The sequence below is a fragment of the Coregonus clupeaformis genome, chromosome 9 (genome assembly GCF_020615455.1).
Source record: "Coregonus clupeaformis isolate EN_2021a chromosome 9, ASM2061545v1, whole genome shotgun sequence".
NCBI classification, from domain to species: domain Eukaryota; kingdom Metazoa; phylum Chordata; class Actinopteri; order Salmoniformes; family Salmonidae; genus Coregonus; species Coregonus clupeaformis.
In genome coordinates this window covers 12,154,318-12,171,052 of record NC_059200.1, presented here as the reverse complement: position 1 = coordinate 12,171,052, position 16,735 = coordinate 12,154,318, and the positions used below count along the sequence as shown (strand labels likewise).

At 42.2% G+C, this 16,735-nt stretch overlaps 1 protein-coding gene across 1 annotated transcript in view; it reads right to left on the bottom strand.

Moving 5' to 3' along the window:
- The window catches only part of LOC121573343 (interleukin-11 receptor subunit alpha-like), a 114,998-nt gene extending 111,389 nt beyond the window's left edge, over positions 1 to 3,609 (bottom strand). Inside the window, exon 1 of the mRNA XM_041885240.2 lies at positions 3,496 to 3,609. The gene's annotated coding sequence lies outside the window, so the exon portion shown is untranslated. The remainder of the gene's footprint in view (positions 1 to 3,495) is intronic.
- Positions 3,610 to 16,735: the final 13,126 nt, after the last annotated feature.

The following is a 16,735-nucleotide window of genomic DNA, read 5'->3' as shown; positions in this document are numbered from 1 at the left end:
TCTGAAGGTCTCCAGTCCAGTGTTAGGGTTATGAAGGTCTACAGTCCTGGGTAAGTATTGTCTCTGGTCCAGTGATACTGTTCTGAAGGTCTACAGTTCTGTGTTAGTGTTCTGAAGGCCACTGGTTCTGTGTTAGGGTTCTGAAGGTCTCCAGTTCTGTGTTAGTGTTCTGAAGGTCTCCAGTTCTGTGTTAGTGTTCTGAAGGTCTCCAGTTATGTGTTAGTGTTCTGAAGGTCTCCAGTTCTGTGTTAGTGTTCTGAAGGCCACTGGTTCTGTGTTAGTGTTCTGAAGGCCACTGGTTCTGTGTTAGGGTTCTGAAGGTCTCCAGTTCTGTGTTAGTGTTCTGAAGGCCACTGGTTCTGTGTTAGTGTTGTGAAGGTCTCCAGTTCTGTGTTAGTGTTCTGAAGGTCTCCAGTTCTGTGTTAGTGTTCTGAAGGCCACTGGTTCTGTGTTAGTGTTCTGAAGGCCACTGGTTCTGTGTTAGTGTTCTGAAGGCCACTGGTTCTGTGTTAGTTTTCTGAAGGTCTCCAGTTCTGTGTTAGTGTTCTGAATGCCACTGGTTCTGTGTTAGTGTTCTGAAGGCCACTGGTTCTGTGTTAGTGTTCTGAAGGCCACTGGTTCTGTGTTAGTGTTCTGAAGGCCACTGGTTCTGTGTTAGGGTTCTGAAGGCCACTGGTTCTGTGTTAGTGTTCTGAAGGTCTCCAGTTCTGGTTTAGTGTTCTGAAGGCCACTGGTTCTGTGTTAGGGTTCTGAAGGTCTCCAGTTCTGTGTTAGTGTTCTGAAGGTCTCCAGTTCTGTGTTAGTGTTCTGAAGGCCACTGGTTTAGTGTTAGTGTTCTGAAGGTCTCCAGTTCTGTGTTAGTGTTCTGAAGGCCACTGGTTCTGTGTTAGTGTTCTGAAGGCCACTGGTTTAGTGTTCTGAAGGCCACTGGTTCTGTGTTAGGGTTCTGAAGGTCTCCAGTTCTGTGTTAGTGTTCTGAAGGTCTCCAGTTCTGTGTTAGTGTTCTGAAGGCCACTGGTTCTGTGTTAGTGTTCTGAAGGCCACTGGTTCTGTGTTAGTGTTCTGAAGGCCACTGGTTCTGTGTTAGTGTTCTGAAGGCCACTGGTTCTGTGTTAGTGTTCTGAAGGCCACTGGTTTAGTGTTCTGAAGGCCACTGGTTTAGTGTTCTGAAGGTCACTGGTTTAGTGTTCTGAAGGCCACTGGTTTAGTGTTCTGAAGGCCACTGATCCTGTGTTAGTGTTCTGAGGGCCACTGGTTTAGTGTTCTGAAGGCCACTGATCCTGTGTTAGTGTTCTGAAGGCCACTGGTTCTGTGTTAGTGTTCTGAAGGCCACTGATCCTGTGTTAGTGTTCTGAAGATCTCCAGTTCTGCTTTAGACCAGAGAATGGCACCCTATCCCCTATATAGTGCACTACTTGTGACCATGGCCATATGCTACTATAGGGAACAGGGTGCCATTTGGGATGAAGCCATGTGTTAGTGTCAGCATTCCATTCCAGCTCCTTTATTTAGAGTGAGGCCTCCTCTTCTGCAGACTGAAGGAATGACCGAGCCGTCCTCCTCTTTACTGTATATCATTTAGTTTTCTATTTTACTCACAGACGGTTCAAACACTATATTAGTTTCCCACAGTGATGTTAGACTTCATACCAGCTAGTGTATTTTGACAGAATCTACAATAACAATCCACACAGCAAAGGTAGTGCATGATTACACTCACCACAGGCGATTCTCTACTTTAGTATAATGCTTAGCGAACAAGAACCAGATACCTAGATATATAGCATGTTCTATGTTGATCCCTGTCTATATCATAGTAATATAGGAAGCAGATCCAAATCTCAACTATTTGAAATAGACAGACAAATGCAATCTCAGCGTATTTGAACTGTGTTTGATTAAGGTTGATTTGAGGTTGGCTTTTGCTCTAGTTTATCTGAATGCCTGTACAGAGAACAGGCAATAATACAACTCCAACATGATACAACTCCAACATGATGTGGTCCTCTGTAGCTCAGCTGGTAGAGCACGGCGCTTGTAACGCCAAGGTAGTGGGTTCGATCCCCGGGACCACCCATACACAAAAAAAAAATGTATGCACGCATGACTGTAAGTCGCTTTGGATAAAAGCGTCTGCTAAATGGCATATTATTATTATTATGATACAACTCCAACATGATATAACTCCATCATGATACAACTCCATCATGATACAACTCCATCATGATACAACTCCAACATGATACAACTCCAACATGATACAACTCCAACATGATACAACTCCATCATGATACAACTCCAACATGATACAACTCCAACATGATACAACTCCAACATGATACAACTCCATCATGATACAACTCCAACATGATACAACTCCATCATGATACAACTCCAACATGATACAACTCCAACATGATACAACTCCAACATGATACAACTCCATCATGATACAACTCCATCATGATACAACTCCATCATGATACAACTCCAACATGATACAACTCCAACATGATACAACTCCAACATGATACAACTCCAACATGATACAACTCCAACATGATACAACTCCAACATGATACAACTCTAGCATAATACCCATGATGGTGGTACAACAGTAGATCTCAATCCCAAGTAGGACCACACTGGTTACCCACACAGGCACTGAGGTTATCTCTTTCCCTCTGTGTGGTTGTGTGATTGTTGTGTATCAATATGATATTAAGAGACAATGTTTTGGATGAAGTTATGACTAAACAAAGGAATAGACAAAGATATGCTGTGAAGAGGAGTAGAGGGTGGGCTGCAGAGAAACACAGCTACCATTCAAATGGCCAACATTAGGACCACAGATCAACAAACTAAATAGCTGCATGGCTGACCTGTTTTCAAGTGCAAAAGGTAAAGTTGCAACACTTCTTTGGATGTAGCGCATTTTTTATAACAGGCAACTTTTTTCAACATTTATAAATACTTATAAGCATTCATAGGCATTTATTTATATTATTGGTTAACGTAAAATATGTATCTAACATATACGTTTTTAAATAATTTAAATGAATCTATAAACACTTTGGCTTGATGAAAGTTCTTATAAAGTGTTCCAATATGATAAACAAAAACAACAACAATGTATTTGCAATCAAATGTTTTCCTTACAACTTTAGTTGAGTTTAAATGCAGCAATACTAGCTGTTAGATATTTATTTCAGCCATTTGAACATGACTGAAACATCATTACCAGAGGATCAGCGGGAGCTTGAAACATGATTTATTCTCGCAATCAATCAAATTAAATCAACAGACATATCCCAACATTCACAGATGAATTTCCTGCATTAGCTGTAGTGGAAAATACTGACGCTATATTGCGTCCAAGATAGGCTACAGAACGAAAACTTTTCCATGGCTACACTCAACTGAGTCATCCGAATTCTTAGTCTGTGTCTAAACGTTTCACTTTCGCGTACATAGTTCTAAAATAATTCAACTTACCTTCAATATCTTCAAAAGTTAAAAGGGCATTTTCGGGTGTTCGCGGTCCATGGCTTCGACTTTTGTCGAGTTTTACTTTCCGAACTGCAGATAGTCTACTCCGGGACAAGTGGAGCTGTGAAACGGTGCCTGCGGTTCTACAGCGGATCCCATTGGAGGAGCGGGACGTCAGTCAGGAAGAGTTTCCTGCATGGGGGATGAAGGAGGGTGACAGCTCCCCGCGGTGTGTCTGTGGGGGATGAAGGAGGGGGTCAGCTCCCCGCGGTGTGTCTGTGGGGGATGAAGGAGGGCAGCTCCCCGCGTTGTGTCTGTGGGGGATGAAAGAGGGCAGCTCCCCGCGGTGTGTCTGTGTGTGGGCATTGGAGGAGCAGAGCATCTAACAGACATAGGTGACCTGTTTTATAATCAGTTTATCAGCGATAGGTAGATCCTACAGTAAACCTGCTGTAAATATATAGGATTAACAACAGAAAATTATCGAACAGAATAGAGTAGAATAGAGTAGAATAGGAAAACAGTTTAACATAGTCAAAATGCACACATTCTGAACCTACAATGTATTCTTCAGACCCCTTGACTTTTTCCACATTTTGTTACGTTACAGCCTTATTCTAAAATGTACTAAATATATTTTTTTTTCTCATCAATCTACACACAATACCTCATAATGACAAAGCAAAAATAGGTTTTTAGAAATGTTTGCAAATGTATTAAATATACAAAACTGAAATATCACATTTACATAAGTATTCAGACCCTTTACTCAGTACTTTGTTGAAGCACCTTTGGCAGCGATTACAGCCTCAAGTCTTCTTGGGTATGACGCTACAAGCTTGGCACACCTGTATTTGGGGAGTTTCTCACATTCTTCTCTGCAGATCCTCTCAAGCTCTGTCAGGTTGGATGGGGAGCGTCGCTGCACAGTTATTTTCAGGTCTCTCCAGAGATGTTCGATCGAGTTCAAGTCTGGGCTCTGGCTGGGCCACTCAAGGACATTCAGAGACTTGTCCCGAAGCCACTCCTGCGTTATCTTGGCTGTGTGCTTAGGGTCATTGTCCTGTTGGAAGGTCAACCTTCACCCCAGTCTGAGGTCCTGAGCGCTCTGGAACAGGTTTTCATCAAGGATCTCTATGTACTTTGCTCCGTTCATCTTTCCCTCGATCCTGACTAGTCTCCCAGTCCCTGCCGCTGAAAAACATCCCCACAGCATGATTCTGCCACCACCATGCTTCACCATAGAGATGGTGCCAGGTTTCCTCTAGACGTACCGCTTGGCATTCAGGCTAAAGAGTTCAATCTTGGTTTCATCAGACCAAAGAATCTTGTTTCTCATGGTTTGAGAGTCCTTTAGGTGCCTTTTGGTAAACTCCAAGCGGGCTGTCATGTGCCTTTTACTGAGGAGTGGCTTCCGTCTGGCCACTCTACCATAACGGCCTGATTGGTGGAGTGCTGCAGAGATAGTTGTCCTTCTGGATGGTTCTCCCATCTCCACAGAGGAACTCTGGAGCTCTGTCAGAGTGACCATCAGGTTCTTGGTCACCTCCCTGACCAAGGCCCTTCTCCCCTGATTGCTCAGTTTGGCCAGGCGGCCAGCTCTAGGAAGAGTCTTGGTGGTTCCAAACTTCTTCCATTTCAGAATGATGGAGGCCACTGTGTTCTTGGGGACCTTCAATGCTGCAGAAATGTTTTGGTACCATTCCCCAGATCTGTGCATCGACACAATCCTGTCTCTGAGCTCTACGGACAATTCCTTTGACCTCATGGCTTGGTTTTTTCTCTGACATGCACTGTCAACTGTTGGACCTTACGTAGACAGGTGTGTGCCTTTCCAAATCATGTCCAATATTTAATTTAACACAGGTGGACTCCAATCAAGTTGTAGAAACATCTCAAGGATGATCAACGGAAACAGGATGCAACTGAGTTCAATCTGGAGTCTCATAGCAAAGGATCTGAATACTTATGTAAATAAGGAATTTCAGTTTTTTTTATTAATAAGAAAAATCTCTAAAAAAAACTGTTTCCGCTTTGTCATTATGGGGTATTGTGTGTAGATTGATGAGGAACATTTTTTATTTAATCAATTTTAGAATAAGGCTGTAACATAACAAAATGTGGAAATAGTCAAGGGGTCTGAATACTTTCCGAAGGCACTGTATACACACCTCAGAAGAACAGACCACATACTATAAGACTAGTAGGATTAAAGATAGATAGAACAGACCACATACTGTAAGACTAGTAGGATTAAAGATAGATAGAACATCCTTGGTTCTCTACAGAACTATCAGAAGTCATTCTGATGAGAAACCAGACCTGGGCCAAAACGTAGGAAAACTGACTTGGTAACTGATTGGCAGTTTTTCAGACAACTGAGAAACCAATGTACTATCTCGACTAAGAAACTTAAATCAAGCTACTTTTTATCTCAGACTCTGCTGGTGATCCTTCTAAATTTGGAAAACAGGTAATGCACTGAAGCGTGGGAATTCCTCTCCTTTCCTGCCTAAGCGAGTTCTGTCTGACTCTGGCATCATTTCTGAGAAAAAGGAGATAAGTGATGCTTTTAATCAACATTTTATCTCGGCAGGCTTTTTATTTGAAATAAATGGTGGTTTAATTGACCCTGGTTAGTCAGTCGACTGCTCCTCCTTCTCCCAGCCTCTAGTTGACTACTAGTGAATCTTTGTTTTCATTTCAACAATTTTGTACTTGTGATGTGCTAGATGCCTTCCTTAAGATTGATGTTAACAATCGACTGGAGCAGCTTGATCCTTTCTTGCTACAGCTTGGTGCTCCCCTGATTGTGGAATCATTTACACATATTTTTAACCTGACAATTATCTCAGGTGCCATCCCTAGGGTTTGGAAGACGGCCCTTTCCCACTTCCAAACTCTCTTGTCTAGTTAACACTTTAGAATCCTTGATAAATACTCAACTTAAGATACTTTTTAAACTAGGAAATGTATTCTAAATGCACATCAGTCAGGTTTCAGACCAGGTCATAGTACCTTCTCTGCTGCTTGTCTGGTTTTAAATGTTATTAATTGTATGGACAACAAGAAACACTTTGTAGACCTTTTTATTGACCTGTCTTTCCACACTGTGGGCCACTCATTATGCCACGCGGATGACTTTGTTGAACGGAAATAGGTGCTGAATGCAGATAAAACCAAGTATATGTTGTTTTCCGGAACATTTCAAATGTATCTGATGATTTAGGCATATTTACCTTGGATGGAGCCCCCATTGATCGTGTCCCCGCTTACAAATATCTGGGCATCTGGATGGATGAAAAGCTGTCTTTTAAAAAGCATATTGATGAGTTAGTTAAGAAGCTGAGAATAAAAATGTGGCTTTCGTTAAATAGCAGAAAACAGATCATTTAGTCAACATTCATACAGGTTATAGATTATGCCCATATTGTCTATATGAATGCAGCTGCCGCTGTATGGACACAGTTTATCATAACACACTACGCTTTATTATGGGCAACAGGTTCAGTACACATCACTGCATTCTGTAACAGAAAGTAGGCTGGTCCTCTCTGATGTCACGTAGATGGATTCATTGCTCCCTTTTATATATATATATATATATATATATATATATATATATATATATATATATATATATAAAAAGCTATCATTAATAAACTTTAGACTAATTACCAAACCCGGTCTCAGGGATGGTTAACTGGACCTCTATGCTGAGCAATGGGAGAGTTTTTTTTTTTCTCCAGTGTTTGTATTATGTTGTCTTTATAACGGTGTAAAAGACATTACATCTCAATGGGACTCTGCTAAAATAAAGGTTTAAAAAAAGTTGTTGTTGTTGTATTAGGAGCCCAGTAGAGTCCAAATGGCACTCTATTCCCTATATAGTGTACTACTTTAGACCAGAGAATGGCACCCTATTCCCTATATAGGGCACTACTTTAGACCAGAGAATGGCACCCTATTCCCTATATAGTGCACTACTTTAGACCAGAGAATGGCACTCTATTCCCTATATAGTGCACTACTTTAGACCAGAGAATGGCACCCTATTCCCTATATAGTGCACTACTTTAGACCAGAGAATGGCACCCTATTCCCTATATAGTGCACTACTTTAGACCAGAGAATGGCACCCTATTCCCTATATAGTGCACTACTTTAGACCAGAGAATGGCACCCTATTCCCTATATAGTGCACTACTTTAGACCAGAGAATGGCACCCTATTCCCTATATAGTGCACTACTTTAGACCAGAGAATGGCACCCTATTCCCTATATAGTGCACTACTTTAGACCAGAGAATGGCACCCTATTCCCTATATAGTGCACTACTTTAGACCAGAGAATGGCACCCTATTCCCTATATAGTGCACTACTTTAGACCAGAGAATGGCACCCTATTCCCTATATAGTGTACTACTTTAGACCAGAGAATGGCACCCTATTCCCTATATAGTGCACTACTTTAGACCAGAGAATGGCACCCTATTCCCTATATAGTGTACTACTTTAGACCAGAGAATGGCACCCTATTCCCTATATAGTGCACTACTTTAGACCAGAGAATGGCACCCTATTCCCTATATAGTGCACTACTTTAGACCAGAGAATGGCACCCTATTCCCTATATAGTGCACTACTTTAGACCAGAGAATGGCACCCTATTCCCTATATAGTGCACTACTTTAGGCCAGAGAATGGCACCCTATTCCCTATATAGTGCACTACTTTAGACCAGAGAATGGCACTCTATTCCCTATGTAGTGCACTACTTTAGGCCAGAGAATGGCACCCTATTCCCTATATAGTGCACTACTTTAGACCAGAGAATGGCACCCTATTCCCTATCTAGTGCACTACTTTAGGCCAGAGAATGGCACCCTATTCCCTATATAGTGCACTACTTTAGACCAGAGAATGGCACCCTATTCCCTATATAGTGCACTACTTTAGACCAGAGAATGGCACCCTATTCCCTATATAGTGTACTACTTTAGACCAGAGAATGGCACCCTATTCCCTATATAGTGCACTACTTTAGACCAGAGAATGGCACCCTATTCCCTATATAGTGCACTACTTTAGACCAGAGCCCGTAGGGGAATATAGCGGGAATAGGGTATGCGCTAACATTTGGGACGTTGTATGTTAAACTCCTGACATCTGTTGCTGAGGGGTTAGAAAGCTTTCCTCTACTGTGCTGAGTTGGCTGTATCACTCAGAGATTACTTAAGGCTGCTCCTGGAAGAGATGGTGTGCAAACAGCATGTGCATTTACCTTCTGTGCAAACAGCATGTGCATTTACCTTCTGTGCAAACAGCATGTGCATTTACCTTCTGTACAAACAGCATGTGCATTTACCTTCTGTGCAAACAGCATGTGCATTTACCTTCTGTGCAAACAGCATGTGCATTTACCTTCTGTGCAAACAGCATGTGCATTTACCTTCTGTACAACCTTCTGCCAGTCAGTCTACTGTGAGAAGAGACTGCCTTCTGCTAGTCTCTGGTCAAAGTTGACTAAGGGTTGGTAACAGGCTGATTGGTTGGCTATTTGAGCCAGTAAAGGTGGCTTTACTATTCTTAGGTAGGGGGATGACTTTTGGTTCCCTCCAGGCCTGAGGGGGCACACTTTCTAGTAGGCTTCAATGGAAGATATGGAAAATAGGAGTGGCAATATCGTCCACTATTATCCTCGCGTATTACTGCCACACGGATGTCATGAGTCATTAAGGCAGTCAAATAATTAGGCTTCTCCAAGCTCTGATGCTGCTGATGGTCATTAGTAGCCTACCAAACTTGCTAACTGCCTGGTACTCAGCACTCTGTTGTCCCTCTAATCAATCTGACATCAATGCAAATGTAATCGACAATCTAATCAAACATGAGAGTCCATGAGCTCATTACATTTGACATTTCAGTCATTTAGCAGACACTCTTATCCAGAACGACTTACATGAGCAATTAGGGTTAAGTGCCTTGCTTAAGGGCACATCGACAAATTTTTCACCTAGTCGGCTGGGGATTAGAACCAGCGACCTTTCGGTTATTGGCACAACGCTCTTACCCACTAAACTACCTGCCACCCTCATGTTGTGCAACATTTCTATGCAATTGCATGACAAAACAGAGTGATGGCCTCTATTAAAAAGAGGAGGAGCCCTTCAGCTTTCTATAGGCTAGGCCTACTATATTTATTTCTCAACTTTCCTAATATTAAGCACATTGCTTCTCTTTACAACAGGAGTATAGCCTACCTGGCTGGCAAGACAATGAACCATGGGAAAAGCGTCCTCCATTCGCTATTTAGGTGCATAGTTGACATGTATTTTTTTACACTGTTTCGAGACAGGTGCATGATAATGGTCCATTCTAAATCAAAACAAATTTCGCGCATTTTATTTACGTAAAGGCAACATTAAATCAAGAATAGTCTGATGACACAATTAGCCACTTGTGAATTACTGTGCCTTCGGAGAGTATTCAGACCCCTTGACATTTTCCACATTTTATTACGTTACAGCCTTATTCTAAAATGGATTCAATTATTTTTTCCCCTCATCTATCTACACACAATACCCCATAATGACCCAATACCCCATAATGACCCAATACCCCATAATGACCCAATACCCCATAATGACCCAATACCCCATAATGACCCAATACCCCACAATGACCCAATACCCCATAATGACCCAATACCCCATAATGACCCAATACCCCATAATGACCCAATACCCCATAATGACCCAATACCCCACAATGACCCAATACCCCACAATGACCCAATACCCCATAATGACACAATACCCCATAATGACACAATACCCCATAATGACAAATCGAAAACAGGTTTTTATATAATTTTGCACATTTACTAAAAATAAAAAAACAGAAATACCTTATTTACATAAGTATTCAGACCCTTTGCTATGACACTCGAAATTGAGCTCAGGCGCATCCTGTTTCCATTGATCATCCTTAAGATTGATCTGTGGTCCACCTGTGGTAAATTCAATTGATTGGACATGATTTGGAAAGGCACACACAACTGTCCCAGACTATGTTTGAATGCTAAGCGTCACGTTTGGAGAAAACCTGGCACCATCCCTACGGTGAAGCATGGTGGAAACCTGGCACCATCCCTACGGTGAAGCATGGTGGAAACCTGGCACCATCCCTACGGTGAAGCATGGTGGAAACCTGACACCATCCCTACGGTGAAGCATGGTGGAGACCTGGCACCATCCCTACGGTGAAGCATGGTGGAGACCTGGCACCATCCCTACGGTGAAGCATGGTGGAAACCTGACACCATCCCTACGGTGAAGCATGGTGGAAACCTGGCACCATCCCTACGGTGAAGCATGGTGGAAACCTGGCACCATCCCTACGGTGAAGCATGGTGGAGACCTGGCACCATCCCTACGGTGAAGCATGGTGGAGACCTGGCACTATCCCTACAGTGAAGCATGGTGGTGGCAGCATCATGCTGTGGGGATGTTTTTCAGTGGCAGGGACTGGGAGATTAGTCAGGATCGAGGGAAAGATGAATGGAGCAAAGTACAGAGAGATCCTTGAAGAAAACCTGCTCCAGAGCGAAGGTTCACCTTCCAACAGGACAACAACCCCGAGTACACAGCCAAGACAACACAAGAGTGGCTTCGGGACAAGTCTCTGAATGTCCTTGAGTGGACCAGCCAGAGCCCGGACTTGAACCCGATCGAACATCTCTGGAGAGACCTGACAATAGCTGTGCAGCGACGCTCCCCATCCAACCTGACAGAGCTTGAGAGGATCTGCAGAGAAGAATGGGAGAAACTCCCAAAATACAAGTGTGTCAAGCTTGTAGCGTCATACCCAAGAAGACTCGAAGCTGTAATCGCTGCCAAAGGTGCTTCAACAAAGTACTGAGTAAAGGGTCTGAATACTTATGTAAATGCAATTTAAAAAAAAAAATTGTTTCTTGCAAAAAATTCTAAAAACCTGTTTCTGCTTTGTCATTATGGGGTATTGTGTTAAGATTCATGAGGCTGTAACGTAACAAAATGTGGAAAAAGTCAAGGGGTATTATGTAGTCAACCCCTATATGATATAAAAACATGATGTAATCTACCACTATATGATATTAATACATATGATGTAATCAACCCCTGTATGATATTAATACATATGATGTAATCAACCCCTGTATGTTATTAATACATATGATGTAATCAACCACTATATGATATTAATACATATGATGTAATCAACCCCTGTATGATATTAATACATGTGATGTAATCAACCACTATATGATATTAATACATATGATGTAATCAACCCCTGTATGATATTAATACATGTGATGTAATCAACCACTATATGATATTAATACATATGATGTAATCAACCCCTGTATGATATTAATGCATATGATGTAATCAACCCCTATATGATATTAATACATATGATGTAATCAACCCCTGTATGATATTAATACATGTGATGTTATCAACCACTATATGATATTAATACATATGATGTAATCAACCCCTGTATGATATTAATACATGTGATGTAATCAACCACTATATGATATTAATACATATGATGTAATCAACCCCTGTATGATATTAATACATGTGATGTAATCAACCACTATATGATATTAATACATATGATGTAATCAACCCCTGTATGATATTAATACATGTGATGTAATCAACCACTATATGATATTAATACATATGATGTAATCAACCCCTGTATGATATTAATACATATGATGTAATCAACCCCTATATGATATTAATACATATGATGTAATCAACCCCTGTATGATATTAATACATATGATGTAATCAACCCCTGTATGATATTAATGCATATGATGTAATCAACCCCTATATGATATTAATACATATGATGTAATCAACCCCTGTATGATATTAATACATGTGATGTAATCAACCACTATATGATATTAATACATATGATGTAATCAACCCCTGTATGATATTAATACATATGATGTAATCAACCCCTATATGATATTAATACATATGATGTAATCAACCCCTGTATGATATTAATACATATGATGTAATCTACCACTATATGATATTAATACATATGACGTAATGTGTGGTCCTCTGTAGCTCAATTGGTAGAGCATGGCGCTTGTAACGCCAGTGTAGTGGGTTCGATCTCCGGGAACATCCATACGTAAAAATGTATGCACACATGACTGTAACTCGCTTTGGATAAAAGCGTCTGTTAAATGGCATATTATTATTATTATTATTATTATATTATATGTAATCAACCTGTATGACAACTAGCTCATGCTCTCTTCCTTTAAAAGTAATGACATTAAAAGGCTATAAGAAATTACATTTACATTTTAGTCATTTAGCAGATGCTCTTATCCAGAGCGACTTACAGTTAGTGAATACATATATATATATTTTTTTATACTGGCCCCCCGTGGGAAACGAACCCACAACCCTGGCATTGCAAACACCATGCTCTATCAACTGAGCTACATCCCTGCCGGCCATTCCCTCCCCTATCCTGGACGACGCTGGGCCAATTGTGCGCCGCCCATGAGTCTCCCGGTCACGGCCGGCTGCGACAGAGCCTGGATTCGAACCAGGATCTCTAGTGGCACAGTTAGCACTGCGATGCAGTGCCTTAGACCACTGCGCCACTCAGGAGAGTGCATCTCCTTACAGTACCTCTCCTTACAGTACCTCCTATGGATGCATAAAACCTATTGGAGTATGGCCTCATTACTTCTGATGCCACAGACACTCCTTTTCCCCAAGTATCTTATTTATGTTGAAAACTACTGAGTCATCATTCTGAGTCATCATTCTGAGTCATCATTCTGAGTCATCATTCTGAGTCATCATTCTGAGTCATCATGCTGAGTCATCTGCTGAGTCATCATTCTGAGTCATCATGCTGAGTCATCATTCTGAGTCATCATTCTGAGTCATCATTCTGAGTCATCATTCTGAGTCATCATTCTGAGTCATCATGCTGAGTCATCATGCTGAGTCATCATCATTAGAGTGCATCCCAAATGTCACCCTATTCCCCCATAGGGCTCTTGTCAAAAGTAGTGCACTGTATAGGGAACAGGGTGCCATTTGGGATGCATGCCATAATTGCAATTTTTATTTTATTTTATTTAATTTTTTATTTCACCTTTATTTAACCAGGTAAGCCAGTTGAGAACAAGTTCTCATTTACAACTGCGACCTGGCCAAGATAAAGCAAAGCAGTGCGATAAAATCAACACAGAGTTACATATGGGGTAAAAAACATAGTCAAAAATACAACAGAAAATATATATACAGTGTGTGCAAATGTAGCAAGTTATGGAGGTAAGGCAATAAATAGGCTATAGTGCAAAATAATTACAATAGTATTAACACTGGAATGCTAGATGTGCAAGAGATTATGTGCAAATAGAGATACTGGGGTGCAAAAGAGCAAAATAAATAACAATATAGGGATGAGGTAGTTGGGTGGGCTAATTTCAGATGGGCTGTGTACAGGTGCAGTGATCGGTAAGGTGCTCTGACAACTGATGCTTAAAGTTAGTGAGGGAGATAAGAGTCTCCAGCTTCAGAGATTTTTGCAATTTGTTCCAGTCATTGGCAGCAGAGAACTGGAAGGAATGGCGGCCAAAGGAGGTGTTGGCTTTGGGAATGACCAGTGAGATATACCTGCTGGAGCGCAGACTACGGGTGGGTGCTGCTATGGTGACCAATGAGCTAAGATAAGGCGGGGATTTGCCTAGCAGTGATTTATAGATGGCCTGGAGCCAGTGGGTTTGACGACGGACATGTAGTGAGGACCAGCCAACAAGAGCGTACAGGTCACAGTGGTGGGTAGCGTATGGGGCTTTGGAGACAAAACGGATGGCACTGTGATAGACTATATCCAATTTGCTGAGTAGAGTGTTGGAGGCTATTTTGTAAATGACATCGCCGAAGTCAAGGATCGGTAGGATAGTCAGTTTTACGAGGGCATGTTTGGCAGCATGAGTGAAGGAGGCTTTGTTGCGAAATAGGAAGCCAATTCTAGATTTAACTTTGGATTGGAGATTCTTTATGTGAGTCTGGAAGGAGAGTTTACAGTCTAACCAGACACCTAGGTATTTGTAGTTGTCCACATACTCTAGGTCAGACCCGTCAAGAGTGGTGATTCTAGTCGGGTGGGCGGGTGCCAGCAGCGTTCGATTGAAAAGCATGCATTTAGTTTTACTAGTGTTTAAGAGCAGTTGGAGGCTACTGAAGGAGTGTTGTATGGCATTGAAGCTCGTTTGGAGGTTTGTTAACACAGTGTCCAATGAAGGGCCAGATGTATACAAAATGGTGTCGTCTGCGTAGAGGTGGATCTGAGAGTCACCAGCAGCAAGAGCGACATCATTGATATACACGGAGAAACGTGTCAGCCCAAGAATTGAACCCTGTGGCACCCCCATAGAGACTGCCATAGGTCCAGACAACAGGCCCTCCGATTTGACACACTGAACTCTATCTGAGAAGTAGTTGGTGAACCAGGCGAGGCAGTCATTTGAGAAACCAAGGCTATTTAGTCTGCCAATAAGAATGCGGTGGTTGACAGAGTCGAAAGCCTTGGCCAGGTCGATGAAGACGGCTGCACAGTACTGTCTATTATCAATCGCGGTTATAATATCGTTTAGGACCGTGAGCGTGGCTGAAGTGCACCCATGACCAGCTCGGAAACCGGATTGCATAGCGGAGAAGGTACGGTGGTATTCGAAATGGTCGGTGATCTGTTTGTTAACTTGGCTTTCAAATACTTTCGAAAGGCAGGGCAGGATGGATTAAGGTCTGTAGCAGTTTGGATCTAGAGTGTCACCCCCTTTGAAGAGGGGGATGACCGTGGCAGCTTTCCAATCTCTGGGGATCTCAGACGTTATGAAAGAGAGGTTGAACAGACTAGTAATAGGGGTTGCGACAATTTCGCGGCTAGTTTTAGAAAGAAAGGGTCCAGATTGTCTAGCCCAGCTGATTTGTAGGGGTCCAGATTTTGCAGCTCTTTCAAACGTCTGCTGTCTGAATTTGTGTGAAGGAGAAGCGGGGGGGGCATGGGCAAGTTTCAGCAGAGGGTGCAGAGTTGGTGGCCGGGGTAGTGGTAGCCAGATGGAAAGCATGGCCAGCTGTAGCAAAATGCTTGTTGAAATTCTCGATTATTGTAGATTTATCGGTGGTGATAGTGTTTCCTAGCCTCAGTGCAGTGGGCAACTGGGAGGAAGTGCTCTTATTCTCCATTATCATCATAATCACAGTCAGTATCATATAGTGTAGTTCTGTGTTTGGCCAGCAGGTATCAGTATGATAGAGTGTAGTTCTGTGTTTGGCCAGCAGGTGTCAGTATCATAGTGTGTAGTTCTGTGTTTGGCCAGCAGGTGTCCGTGTGATAGAGTGTAGTTCTGTGTTTGGCCAGCAGGTGTCAGTGTGATAGAGTGTAGTTCCGTGTTTGGCCAGCAGAAGTCAGTATGATAGAGTGTAGATCTGTGTTTGGCCAGCAGGTGTCAGTAAGATAGAGTGTAGTTCTGTGTTTGGCCAGCAGGTGTGAGTAAGATAGAGTGTAGTTCTGTGTTTGGCCAGCAGGTGTGAGTAAGATAGAGTGTATTTTTGTGTTTGGCCAGCAGGTGTCAGTATCATAGAGTGTAGTTCCGTGTTTGGCCAGAATAAGTCAGTATCATAGAGTGTAGTTCTGTGTTTGGCCAGCAGGTGTCAGGATGACAGAGTTAAGTTCTGTGTTTGGCCAGCAGGAGTCAGGATGATAGAGTGTAGTTCTGTGTTTGGCCAGAACGTGTCAGTATGATAGTGTGTAGTTCTGTGTTTGGCCAGCAGGTGTCAGTATGATAGAGTGTAGTTCTGTGTTTGGCCAGCAGGTGTCAGTATGATAGAGTGTAGTTCTGTAGTTCTGTGTTTGGCCAGCAGGTGTCAGTATCATAGAGTGTATTTTTGTGTTTGGCCAGCAGGTGTCAGTATGATAGTGTGTAGTTCTGTGTTTGGCCAGCAGGAGTCAGTATGATAGTGTGTAGTTCTGTGTTTGGCCAACAGGTGTCAGTATGATAGTGTGTAGTTCTGTGTTTGGCCAGCAGGAGTCAGTATGATAGTGTAGTTCTGTAATTGGCCAGCTGGTCTCAGTATGATAGAGTGTAGTTCTGTAGTTCTGTGTTTGGCCAGCAGATGTCAGTAT